Here is a 12,000-nt window from a genome sequence, read left to right on the forward strand (position 1 = left end):
AAAAAGGCTCTTTTGGCAAGTGGCTCATTCAAAGGTACAAGTGATAAAGGAAGTCTGCTTCCTGCTGTTCTTTCCTGACCTGGAAAACATTTGTTGGGATACCCCAGCAAGGTAAGTGCAGCATTTCTACAGGGAATTTTCTGGGTTTGGCTTGTAGGTACTTGGAGCAAAATGAAATCTTCATGGCAGGAATAAAAGCTGTTCCAGAGTTTGGGTTAGTTCATTTTTTGGTTGGGTTTTTTTTTTTTTTTTTTTTTTTTGGTTGGGTTTTTGTTTTTGTGGGGTTGGTTTTTTGTTTGTTTGTTTGTTTGTTTAACAAATACTACTTAGCTTCTCTATACTGTGCTCTATTTCTTGGGGTCCAACTTGAACACTTCCCGGGATGGGGCAGACACATCCATCAGTCGTTTTGGGGACAAAGCAGCAATTTGTACTACAGTGGGGGTAAATACAGGGCTCTGGTTTCTATACTTCCCTCACAGAATAAAACAAAAAAACCCACAAACCTGTGCTTTACTGGGAAAAAGATTTCCTTCCAAAGATCTCTAAAGGACACTTGTGCAACATGAAGCGCATGGAGTGTCCTGGCTGTGCTGCCAGAAGTTGGCAATGCTGTGGTTTCACAATGGGGAAGGCTGTGGCAATCCTGAATTAAAATCCTGTTCTGCTCTTCCCCACCTCTTTATCCCCCTCACTTGTGCTGGTCCAGCTGCTTGTGATTCCACGTGGCACATGGGATTGGAGAAATGTGTGGAAAAGTGACACAGCCAGGAGGGAAGAGCCCTGCAGGCTGAGTCAGCATCTGGGGTGTCCAATGTGGCATCGATGCTTGGACTAAATGAAGTCACAGGGAGGATTTGTAAAATTAAAATCCTCATGGGGCAGCTGGAGAGAGTCCAGAGGAAACCATGGAGCTGCTCCAAGGGCTGGAGCTCCTCTGCTCCAGAGCCAGGCTGGGAGAGCTGGGGGTGCTCACCTGGAGAAGAGAAGGATCCAAGGAAACCTCATAGCCCCTTCCAGGGCCTAAAGGGGCTCCAGGAGAGCTGGAGAGGGACTGGGGACAAGGGATGGAGGGACAGGACACAGGGAATTGCTTCCCACTGCTATGGGGCAGGGATAGATGGGAATTTGGGAAGGAATTCTTGGCTGTGAGGGTGAGGAGGCCCTGGCACAGACTGCCCAGAGAAGGTGTGAGCTAAAAGTAGGAGAGCAGACACACCTTGATCCTTTCCCCACTGCCACATTACAGGAACCCTGCACTGAGCACTGCTGGGATTGTCAGAGGCAAAGGCAGCTGCTCTGCAGCAGTCCCACACTGTGGGCAGAGCCTTGTCCCCTGCAGAGCAGGGAACCAAAGGGACAGCACAGCCCTGATGTGTCTCCACGTGTCCTGATGTGTCTCCAGGTGTCCTCAGCTCCTTGCCCTGAGCTCTCCAAGCACAGTGGGTGGTGAGGGTTTGCAGATTCAGCAGGGCAGAGGGCAGAGGAGAGACCACAAAATCCCCGTGGGTGGGAGGGAGATCAAGCCCCAGGCTCTGGGAGAGGCTGCTGCAGAAAACTTTGAAGGAGCAGCACTTCTGGATGTGGATGCATGGCCAGGGAGAGAAAGAAGGCAGTGGTGGAGAGTGGGGAGAGTGACAAGAACACTTGTGAAGCCCCTGGAGTGATGGGACCATGCTGCCTCTGAGAGGAATGATGTTGCAATGTCTGCTGCTTTCTTCCCCTGGATTTGTGTTTCCAATATTCCCCCATTAGCCTGTTTCTGAACCTCAGGCTGGATTTTTGTATTTGCAGTCCTTTGGACATAGATTTAGATTTTAAAAATACCACAGATCAGGCAAAATACCCAAAATCAGGCAATAAACCAACCCAGAAAATCTTAAAATCCAGATAACATGAAAAATACAGAACATACAAATTCCTCAGTAGCCTGTGACCCTCCCTCTCTCCCTGGAGCACTTTTGGGGACATATGTTGACACACATGGAGATTCTGCCAGCAGGATTGGAACTGGCAGCCCAAGAAAGCAGTGGAATTATTCCCCTTGGAAGTTTTCCAAAGGTGTGTGGATGTGACACTTGGGGACATGGTTTAGTGGTGGATCTGGAAGAGCTGGGGAATGGCCAGACTTGATTGGGCTTTTCCAGTTTAAGTAAGCTGAGAACACACACGGGTGAGGACTTCACAGAATCACAGACTGGCTTGGGCAGAAAGGGTCAATAAAGCTAATCTGATTCCACCCCTTGCACGGACAGGAGCACCTCCCACTATCCCAGGCTGCTCCAAGCCCTGTCCAACCTGGCCTAGTGAACTGTAACTCTGTGCTGCTCACAGAGAAATACACACAAGGTGTCTTTGATGCCCACAGGGGGTTCATCAGGTGGGAGTTCATCCTTCACACTGCTGAGATGCCATCATCCCACTGGGGTGGAGTTTTCTCCACTTTTGGATTTTCTGCCTCCCCACATTGTTTTTCCTATTTTCTCCTTGAGCTGCTGCCTATCACATCCTGACAATCCAGCCTCTGACCTTGGTTTTATCTTCCTTATCTCACAGGGCTCTGTGCTCTTTCTCACAAGCTGGCAGCCTCCTCAGCTGAGGGAGGAGGGTTTTCCAGCTGGGCTGTATCTGAGAGGCCTTGGTTTGCAGCTGAACCTGGAGGATCAGACAGTCAGGGCCAGTTTTGCTGGACACTCCATTTTGATGATTTTGTGCCACTTTGGTGCTCCAGGTTCTTAGTTCAGTGCTGGAGGAGGAAACTGGTTTATGGAATCACTCCTGCTTCCCTGTCAGTCTAAAACCCTGCCATCCTGGAGTGGTCTGCATCTAGAGAGAGCTTTACTTAGTGTCCAGGGATGGAAAAAGAGCTGGGGAAGGGGTGGAGCACCAAGAGGGGCTGAGGGAGCTGGAAAGGGGCTCAGCCTGGAGAAAAGGAGGCTCATGGGGGACCTTGTGGCTCTGCACAACTCCTGACAGGAGGGGACAGCCAGTGGGGTCGGGCTCTGCTCCCAGGGACAGGAGGAGAGAAAAAGACCTCAGGCTGTACCAGCTGAGGGTCAGATTGGACATCAAGAGGAATTCCTTCATGGAAATGGTGGTCAGGCATTGGAGGGGCTGCCCAGGGAGGTTTGGAGTCCCCATCCCTGGAGGTGTCCAAGGAATGACACTCAGTGCTCTGGGCTGGTGACAAGGTGGGGATGGGGCACAGGTTGGACTCGATGATCCTGAATGTCTTTTCCAGACTAAATTATTCTGTGGTTTACATTGAGTCAAGTGATCAGATACAATGAAACCACCAGTGCACCACGTACTCCCCTTCCTGAACAGAAAAATCTCTTCTGCTCAACTACTCATCTATATCAGGGCTCTGGGAACAACAGGATCTTCTCTTGTTCCCTCTGCAGAATTCCAGGGGAGCTCTGTTTGCCCTCCCTGCAAGGCTGGATCCACAGTGCCCTTGTGAGAGCAGCCATGGAGCCGTGCTGGAGGCTCTGGCTCTGTTTCCATTTGGTGCAGACTCCTCAGACTGGAGCAGGGATTGCTGGGGTCCTGCTGTGATTCAGCTCTAAGGTCTACTGGCATGGAATCACAGGCTGGGTAAGGCTGGAAAGGGCCACAGAAATCATTTCACTGTGAGAAATTCTTCCCTGTGAGGGTGGGGAGGCCTTGACACAGAGAAGTTGTGGCTGCTCCTGGATCGCTGGAAGTGTCCAAGGTCAGGTTGGTTGGGGCTTGGAGCAACCTGGGATAGTGGAAGGTGTCCTTGGCCATGGCAGGAGGTGGAATGAGAAGATCTTCAAGGTCCCATCCAACCCAAACTCTTCCATGATTCCATGTAGTCCAACCTGGCTGCTGGTGGCTTTGAGATACCACACGGGATTCAATGACCCTTTAATTTGACTCTTTTTGGAATCTCCTGCTCAGTCTGTAGCAGGTGGATCAATTCTGCTGACACTCCCACGTCTTGGCCTCCCCAGGGACTTTAAATGCATTTTTTTCCAGGCTCTGCAGTGGAACAAGAGCGTTTTTGTGTTTCTTTTCCTCCTGAAGCTTTGCCTCTTTTCAAGAGAGACATCTGCTCTGGTCAATGGTTCTTACAGGCCTTTCAAACCCAATTAGACACTCGAGCGCCAGGAGCTGCGAGTGCTCAGCTTCCCCAGCCAGCAAAGGATTTTCCCCTCTGCTGCTCACCTTCCCTCAGCAAAGGATTTTCCCCTCTACAGCTCCTGTAATACCATGCTTTTCCAAGATTTTTTAATAACTGGCCATTTGTAACTGTCTGGAGTGTTTGGAAAGAATGGCCATTCCTGCTCTGTTTGCTCTCTGAACAATTTCATTCAGCAGTTTTTAGGAAGGAGAAAAATAAAACTTAAAAAAAAAAAAAATCATTCTCTGCCCCAACCCTGAACTGACTCAAATCTTAGATCCACAACAAATACCAGGGATTTTTTTGGTGCTTGGTTTTTTTTTTTTTTTTAATTATTATTATTATTATTATTTTTTTTTACAATGAAAAAATTCCTGCATTTGAAATTGTGAAACTCCCTTTTTGGAGGTGCATCTCAGGGCACAGGGTTTTTGTTGGGTCTCCTCATGCCCAGCCAGGCAGGAGGGATGGGATTAATGGGATTAATCACTGTCAGATGTGGTTGGCTCTGCCTCTGATCTCGGGGCCGGGGATATCTCTGTGTGTGCAAAGCAGAGTTGGATTTTGCTTAGCAGAGCTCTGGGAAAGATTTTCCCCTCTCAGGAAATTGCTTTAATGTTCATCTTTGTCCTGAATGAAAATGATGACCTAAATATATATCTATTTTTTTTGTATTACTTTTTTTTTTTTCCTTGATTTAGTTAAGCTCCTCTGGATGTTTCCTGTGCCTTTAACAAAAGCATTTTAATATTTCAGGATTCCTTTTTGGGCTGCTGAGCTAAAGGTTCCAGCTCACTGAGCTGTGTGCTCAGAGGGGCCTGGGGTACTTTACGTGTCACATTTTCATGGTCTGGGCTCCTTCTCAAGACCTTCCAGGGGACACTGAGCTGAGCTGGCTCCATGCAGGTGTGTAAGGAGGACCAGGCTGGTCAGAGCAAAGGCACCAGCACCTCCATCATCTATAATCCATGAATATTAGAGAAAAAAATGCAGGGAATGGGACCAGAGCAGCCCGGTCTGGTGGGAGGTGTCCCTGCCCATGGTGGTGGATTGAGGTGAGCTTTAAGGTCCTTCCCAAGCCAAACCATTCCAGGATTCCAGGGATTTCCCAGACTCCAGCAATTTCTGGTTTTGATTTAAGAGAGAATTATTTAGGCAAAACCCCATTTTTGTGCCCAAGGACATTTTTTTCTTTGCTGAGCTTGCTCTTTTTGCAGATGGAAAATTCCCAGCCCGTGTGAGTTGGCAAGCTCTGGTTTTCAGCTAAAGCAGATGCTGATGTATGTTTATATCTTGCTTCAACACAAACTGTGAATAAACTGGGAGCTGAAGGCAGGAGGCATTTTCCTTCCCTATTCCAACAGTCCTCATGTTGCCAGTGGGGGGTGGGTGAAAAAATGTCAAGTACAGTTTGGTCTGCAGGAATATGACAGCAAAATTTCATAAAATATAATTCCAGCCCTCTCACCTGTCCTACGGGGCACTTCCCTGTAAATTCAGGAAGAACTTTTTCATGGGAAGGGTTGATAGGCATTGGAAGGAGCTCTCCAGGGAGGTTTGGAGTCCCCATCTATGGAGGTGCCCAAGGAATGACTGGAGGTGGCACTCAGTGCTCTGGGCTGGTGACAACGTGGGGATTGGGCACAGGTTGGACTCAGTGGTCTCAGAGGCCTTTTCCAACCTCAATGATTCTATGAAATGAAGAAAGATCCAGAAAAGTTGACCTGCAGAACCCACTGCCTGGGAAATGTCACGTGAGAAGGAGAAACAACCTGCCTTTATTTCAAGCAGAGGACTCAGACTTCAAGAGCAAAGTCTGTAGCCTCATCATGCTAAATTACAGTGATTATCTAATAACACTGCTGGGAAATGGAATTCTCCAAAGCCTTTGTCTCTCCCTGGCTCGTAACACGATGCCTTATTCCCTCCAGCAAAGGAGGAATTCTTAAGCTGATTTTTCAGTCCTGCTGTGGCTGCTCTGCTCCTGCACAGCTGTGAGAGGCTGGGGAGGCTGTGGGAAAGGTGCTGCCTGTTCCTGGAGGCATCCAGAATCCTCCCAGCACTTGATAAATTACTTTACAGCTGTAGTAGTGGCTCTGTTTTGCAGAGGTGGCCAGCTTAGATTTAATTTTAAATGCATCTCAACTTCTCTGCCCCAAAGTCTACCCCCAAGGTCTTCTGCTTTATTTTAGAGTGTTTTTTTTGAGATTAATTGGAAAAAGTACTTGGGGGATGAGAGATTTAGGTCTGTGAGACCTTGCAGATTTCATGGAATCCATGGATATATTTTTAGCTAGCTTTTCTCAGGTTGGGTCATTACATTCTTCAAAGCCCAAGGAAATCCAGAGTTTCCCTGGACCATTAGGAATTACAGACTTCCAGTACCTGAAGGACATCCCAAGAAGGCTGGAGAGGGACTTTCACAAGGGCATGGAGTGATAGGACAAGGGGGAATGGCCTTAAAATGAAAGAAGGAAGACTTAGATGAGATACTGGGGGGAAATGTCTTGGCTGTGAGGCCCTGGCACAAGTTTCTCAGAGAAGCTGTGGCTGCTCCATCCCTGGAAATATTCAAGGCCAGGCTTGATGGAGCTTGGAGCAACCTGGGATAATGGAAGGTGTCCCTGCCCATGGCAGGGGGTGGAACTGGATGAGTTTTAAGGTCTCTCCAAACCCAAATAATTTTGTGATTTCACAATGAGCAGTCGTGTCTCTATTCCTACGTTTCACAGGGACTGGGCCCCTGACATGGAAGTTTGTGTAATGTTATCAGATGAAATTTGAGTCTTCTTCATAAAATATTTATTCTCCAAAGTTTCATTAACAAATGTGCTCAGTAAAGAGAATTGGGAAAGTGATTTTTCACTGGTCTCAGGGTTTTTCTTCTCCACCTTTTTCTGGGCAGAAAAATTACCCTGATGATCACCACCTCCATTTCCCAGTGAACTCTTTTATGAGTATTCAGTATTTCAAGGCTGATTCCTGGTGTTCTATGGGTTTCCATCTTTTGGACAGATGGAGGTGAATCACAGAATACCCCACATTCATCCCTGAAGCCCAATTCCAAAGGAGGGTGGTGATCTTCCACTGTTCTTTGTGGTGTGAGATAAATTTGGTGTGAGGCTTTGTCTGGATTTTTAGACAGCTTGGTTTTCACAGAGTACATTCCTTAACCCTTATTTTGCAACATCTGCTCACCTCAGAGCCCTGAATTAGCTTGTTTCCACACAGGTTTTGTTGTTCAGAAGGACACAGAGCTTTGGGAAAGCAGGCCAGGATTTACAGAGCAGGGAAGGCTTACAGTGAGAAAACTCTCTCCTCCTGGCCTGAGAGTGTTTGATGTGCTGCTCCTACTTAGGCTGGTAATTCATCCTCGTCATTAGCTGCACTAATTATGCATCTTCTTTCCACAGCCTGCTTGAAATGAATCCCTGTGTGGAAACTTGTGCTGTCAGGGCCAGTAAGGAAGGAGAAAAAATGTATTCTGTTTACACTCCAGACCCTGTCAGTGAATCCAGCTCTGCAATAACAGCTGCTGAGGGTTTATTTCCATTCTGCCTTTGTTTCTGCCGGTGCTTGTTTCAGGATGAATGGTTTTGGCTTTTTATGACCAAGCTGTGAAGGGCAGAAAGATTCCTTGGGTTGCTTCTGCTCAGAGACTTCCATGTAGTTTCCCAATGTGCTATGGGAGTGACACTGGAAAACTGGGAAATCGTCACTGACAGGTTTGGGTTGGAAAGACTTTAAAGCCCGTCCAGTTCCAGCCCCTGCCATGGGCAGGGACACCTTCTAGGTTGCTCAGAGTCCTGTCCAACCTGGCCTTGTCAGCAAAAGGGAATTTAAAGTCCTTTTAAATTACAGAACTGCCCCTTGTGAGCTCCCTGTATCCACTCTGAGGTATGAAAGTCCTGCTTAAGGGCAAATGACAACTGCTGTGTTTTCTTTAGCAGCAACTCTCTGCAGGCAGATGTTCATGAAGGGTAAGACACAGGGCCTGATTTTTTTTCTTCAAAACTCCCTCCTTTCTGTCACTGATCTCAAATAATTGTTATATTTGTGATGCACCCTTCATCCATTCTGTTTCCTGACTTGGGAGGCTGCAAGGCAGTGGATGAATGGGTAATACAGGAAAGCCTTCAGGGAACAAAGGGAGCTCTTTTCTTCCCCAGAAATAACAACATCTCTGGCTGGGCTCTAGGAATTCCTCCTGGCTGGTGGCACTGCAGGCTGGAGCTTCTTGAGGATTGTGTAGCCTCAGAGCTTGTATCCCTGACCTTTTTGTACAGGATAAACAATTTATTAGTTTATATTTTTACTGGAGAGGCAGCAAGCAAAGGGGAGAGATTCAGGTGCTGAATCTGAAGAGGGGAGGTTTGTGAGCCTCTTTCTCTGCTCTGAGACAGGATCCACTGAACACACATCTGTGCTGATGGTTCTTACCTAACCTGCTCTTAAATCTCTCAGCAACACAAACTTCTCCCTCCCCAAGGGATCTTTTTCACAACTTCCTACAGCTAAAGGTTCTCCTAAGGACTAATCTGGCTACTATTGGAGCACATGCCTTCAAGAATGATTAATTTGGAGGTTTTTCTTATTGTGATAATGGTGCTTTGTGCTGTAAGATTGGCTCCTTGTCCCCCTCAGCCACTTCTGCTCTTCACAGGTCTGTTTTCTTCCCCTTTTCCCATTTTTTTGGATAACTCTTGCTGCTGTGGGCTGTCCTTAATTGTGAGTAATCTGTCTTTAACACTTGGATCTGCCCTGGTCTCATTGACAGGGTGGGGATTGGTCACAAGTTGGACTCGGTGATCTTGAAGGTCTTTTCCAACCTTAATCATTCTGTGAGTGTAAAACCATTCACCATGAGGATGGAAATTAAAATTGAAGGAAATGAGATCTTTTATCTGCCATCAGTGCATGAGCAGTATTGGGGTGTCTCCTAAGGGGAGATCCTCACAGGATTGCTGCCCTGTGGTCACATAAAAAATGTTAATTTTAAGAAAGCAGCAGCACAGAAGTATGTGGGGGCACTGAGGGTTTGATCCTGGTCCATTACGGTGCAAGATACCATGAGATCCCTTTGCACAGGGAAATGTGGCTGCAGCCACTGCTGTCCCCAAGCTGTGAGCAGCCAGTAGGAGTTAACCCTGCTGAGAAGCTCCTTTCAGGCAGGATCTCACACCCAGCGTGGAACTGCCAGGTGGAAGATGCCACAAGCAAAGACTTCCCTCCTTCCCAGCCTACCTGGAGGGGGAACACCTGTGGTGAGCTCACAGGGAGGGGAATGAGGCCAGGAGAATGTACTGAAAAACAAGTTATCTGTGGCTCACACAGTGCTTTCACCCCTTATTAAAAAACAAAAAGAAAAAGAAAAACAAGGCAAATCTAATTGAACCAAAGATCATCAAGTGTGTTATTTTAATTAAAGAGAACAACTTCAAAATAAAATCTTCCCTTATTTCCTTCTCCAAGCAGGCAGCGATGCAGTGTGACACATGTTTGGGTGCAAAAGTGACCCTTTCATTCTCAGAGGGAAGATGAGACCTGACTGTGATCAGTGTGAGGTTGTCCTGTGCTGCCAACACGATGTGACACCTCTCTGTGCCCCGGCACAGCCCGTGTCACATCTGCTGGGCATGACAAGCATCAGGGTCAAACCAGTTCAGCACCACAGGGAGATGTTTCTTCTTTTCACATCCTGTGTGGCTGAGCTGTCACCGAGGCCCAGCTCAGTGTCCCTCTTTGGTGTCTCTTTTGTGGCTGCTGTGGCACATGTGGGACATAGCAGGAGATCCTTTCAGGAACTGAAACTTTGCTTGGGTCTGAGGGAGAGAGAGCCACAAAAAATCCAAGCAAAATTCCTCTTCCTTACTGATCTATCTCTGGGCAGCAGCACAGACTTGTGGAAAAACCATAGGAAAAGGACCTGGTATAGATTTGTAGGTTCCCCTTGCAATGGGGCACCTGGAGAAGAGGGTTATCCTTCAGGAACTGTAGTGATAAGACAAGGAGTAATGGGGTAAAACTGAAAGAGGATAAATTTAGGTGAGATATATGGACAAAACTCTTCCCTGTGAGGGTAGTGAGGCCCTGGAACAGGTTGCCCTGAGAAGCTGTGGCTGCCCCTGGATCCCTGGAAGTGTCCAAGGCCAGGTTGATCAGGGCTTGGAGCATCCTGGGATAGTGGAAGGTGTCCCAGGGAAGGGATGGAACAAGATGAGCTTTAAGGTCCCCTCTCACCTAAATCATTCCATGATTCTAAGAACTGTGGTGGATCCCTGCCCTTCTCAAGTGACCACAGCTCAGTGGGGCTCTAGGTTTACCCAAGTGGGGCATCTGGTCCAGGAATGATCTGCTGCCACCTTTCCAGTGTGGCCTGGAAGCAGTTCCTGCAGGACACCTGCAGCTGCTCTCTCTGCTTCCCGTGTCTGGTTCAGTCTGTGTGCTCAGGGGCTGTTGTGCAGCATCCACGTTCCTGGTCAGGGCTGCAGCTCATCCCAGAATGCCAAGCTGGGTCTGGTTGGAAAGGACCACTGGAGGTCATCTGGTCCCACCTCCCTGCTCCATCAGGACCAATTCCAGAGCACAGGGCACAAGGGTGTGTCCAGATCATCCTGAAGTATCTCCAGTGAGGAGACTCCACTCCCTCTCTGGACAATCTATTCAGTGTTTGGTCACTGCACAGGGAAAAAGTTCTTCCTCATATCCAGGTGGAACTTCCTGGGCATCAGTTCCTGCCCATTCCTGTTATCCTATTGCTGGGCCCCCTGCAGCAGAGCGTGGTCTCACTCTGGGCCCTCCCTGCAGACAGAGACAGAGAAGATATCCCCTCAGGAATAAATAAAGTATTGGATATTTGCCTTTTTACAGCCCCTTTTTACATGGAGGAGGATGAAAAAGCAGAAGCTGGAAGGTGTTTTAGCTCCTGTCTTCCTCACTGTGAACAGTTTAAGACCTTTTTATGGGCAGAAATTAGGCAAGATGGAAATACCATTATCTACAAACATTGTGAAATTCAACCAACTTTGGAAAAGATAGGCAGTGTTTCAAAAACTACTTTTAAATGTGAGCTCCATGTCAAAGGAGGAAGTTGGTTGACCTTCAGCAGCACCTTCAAATACAAAGTACTGCTTAGAGGAAGGGTAAACATGATTCAAGCACAAGTAGTTTTTAAAATAGAGGCTGATAAGCTGAACACCACATAAAAATGACTCCATTGTGTGAATAACATTCAAGTGGGTCCAGAAAACAGAAATGATCCGTGCTTCACAAATATTATTACTGCACTTGGCTCCCTCATGGCTCAATGCCCCACTTATAATATACAGCCTTGAAAAACAGCATTTTTATAAAGTGGTTGGTCTGCTGAGCCCTTCTGGTCCTTGCTGTGCTGAGGCAGGAATTGCTCATCACTCAGGGAACCCAACTCGGAACATAAAAGCAACCCCAGCAAATCAAGGCAAGATCCTCCTAATCCTGCTCCTTTGTTTCCAGCAGCAGCATTTTCCCCACAGTGCTTCAGACTCTGGGATCTACAGCTGAAGGACTTTCTGAACCAGACACTGTCACTGCACAGCCAGGAGATTTACAGTTACTCATCACTAATGTTTTTCTCCTCCACAAACTCACCCATGTGCTTTAGAAACTTGTGCCATCCACAATGGATAATATCCCTGCTCCATCTATAATTTTGTGCTCTGTAATTACATGTAGCTAAGCTATTACATAGCAATCCCAACCTGTATGCCAAGGGGTGGAATTCGTAAGCAGGAGGGAATGAGGGAAAAAAAATAAAGGCTTATAAACACCTCTGTGGCAAGATAATCTTATCTCAAAGCCTTTGTTCTTCAAGA

This window comes from Lonchura striata, chromosome 3 (assembly GCF_050655825.1).
Source record: "Lonchura striata isolate lonStrDom1 chromosome 3, ASM5065582v1, whole genome shotgun sequence".
Classification (NCBI taxonomy): Eukaryota; Metazoa; Chordata; class Aves; order Passeriformes; family Estrildidae; genus Lonchura; species Lonchura striata.